Source organism: Delphinapterus leucas, chromosome 11, assembly GCF_059928025.1.
Source record: "Delphinapterus leucas isolate spDelLeu-1000000601 "Yukka" chromosome 11, BTC_Dleu_Yukka2, whole genome shotgun sequence".
NCBI lineage: Eukaryota > Metazoa > Chordata > Mammalia > Artiodactyla > Monodontidae > Delphinapterus > Delphinapterus leucas.
In genome coordinates this window covers 13,868,369-13,870,296 of record NC_143139.1, presented here as the reverse complement: position 1 = coordinate 13,870,296, position 1,928 = coordinate 13,868,369, and the positions used below count along the sequence as shown (strand labels likewise).

Sequence of the window (1,928 nt, the reverse complement as noted above, 5' to 3'; positions counted from 1 at the left end):
TATACATTATAATTATATATATATATATACTGTCCTAGAGAAGTGTTAAAAATATGTTACATATCTAGAGTAAAAGAACAGAATGACTACCATTAAGAAATAGAGTATTTAGGCTTATAGCATGCTCAAGTATGTAGTCTAAATATATGCTATACACATGATAATAGAGACACGATCTAGGAAATAAACATAACAATGTTTGAGGATATTGAAAATTTTAGATCCCTGAGAGAGCAAACATTTTCCATCACAGTTTATATTGAAATTCCACAGAACCTCTGCCAAGCTCACAAGAAAAAAATTTACAAACCTCAAAAGAAATAAACCCCCGTAAAATCAATATGCTGAATATGATAGAAGAAATTTATTCCTTCAGCTCTCCATTAATTTGATAAATATTTATCAGATGTCCACTATAATTCAGAAAGTCTTGAAGTCACTGGATATATAGAAGTGAATAGACAATGAAGGGATGAAGATATAAAAGAAGGAAAATAAACCATAGTAAAAAAAGAAACGGGATAGATAAAAAATAGACAAAGCCATAAAAGAGCAAAGTGAACAACTTACTCCCTGAAATTAAGGACTTAATGGACATGTGTCCACTTTAGGGGTAAACATACTAAAATTAGAACAATACAGAGAAGATTAGCCTGTCCCCTCTTCATGGATGTCATGCAAATTTGTGAATATTTCTGTATAATTTTTTAACATCAATCCCTAAATCTGAGAAAGATGGAATTAAAAAGAAACTTACAGACATTTCTCACTCATGAATATTGATGAAATAATCCTCAATAAGATATCATCAAACATAATTCAACAGCTAAATAAAAAATTTTAATATGAAAAATTTAGGAATGCAAGGTTGGTTCAGTGTTAGATACTCTATTAATATAATTGACCGTGTTAACTTATCTAAGGAGAAAACTCATAATGAAGTCTCTGAAGATAATGAAAAGGCCTCAGACATAATTTCAAAGCCCATAGCTCCTAAAAATTAATATTATAGGAATACATGGATACAGTGAAATACCACTTATACCCATGAGAATCACTATAATGAAAGAGAGGGAAAATGCCAAATTTTAGTGATGTGGAGTAACCAGAACTTGCCTATACTGTTAGTACAACATCTTTGGAAAACAGTATGGCAGTACCTATTAAAGGTGAATATTTGCATAATCTATGACCCACCAATTTCACTCTCACATATATTATTGACCAAGATGGCCTTAGTATTCCCCTCATCTTGACTAAAATTTACACAGCCTTCTTCCTTACTTTTGGTCCCTGACCTATTTCTAGAGCATTTACTTTAGAAAACTTGTTATTATAAATTCTTTCTCTGCCTCTTTGAAATGAAACTTTTAAAAATGTCTTTTGCCAGTTTTATAACCCAAGACTATTTTTTTCAAGGGCCTGGGAGCCATCCCTTTGAAATGTAACCAAAAAGGAAGAAAGCACCCCTACTCCCCAGTCTCTACAGGAGGGTAGAAGTCTAACTTCAATCGGTGCCCAGCTCCAAGTTATAAAACTACCTTCTATCATGAAGAGAGGTAATTGGAGATGGTCAATTAGCAAATACAGGTGACCTATAATCCCCCTACCCCATATTCTAATAATTCTTCCAAATGTTTTTTCAGTGGAGTTAAATTTAGACTGCATTGAATCTCTACGCTACTGCAATCCTTGAACAAAGTCTTTCTTACCTGTTTAATGTCATCCAGGGCAATTTTTGTTTTGACATTCTCAACAGAAGTGCACACATATATACTGCAAAAATCAAAGCACTAGAATGTTCATAGCAACACTATTCAAAGTAGTCTTAAACTGGAAACTAGCCAACTGTCTATCAACAGTTGAATGAATACATAAATTATGGTATATTCACAAAATAATTCTATTCAACAATGAAAAAGAATGTG

At 32.3% G+C, this 1,928-nt stretch overlaps 1 non-coding gene across 1 annotated transcript; it reads left to right on the top strand.

The window, feature by feature from the left end:
* The first annotated feature begins 598 nt into the window (after positions 1 to 598).
* Positions 599 to 705, top strand: LOC115802887 (U6 spliceosomal RNA). Its single transcript, XR_004023466.2, has one exon. It is a non-coding gene; the product is annotated as a U6 spliceosomal RNA (small nuclear RNA).
* The last annotated feature ends 1,223 nt before the right edge of the window (positions 706 to 1,928 follow it).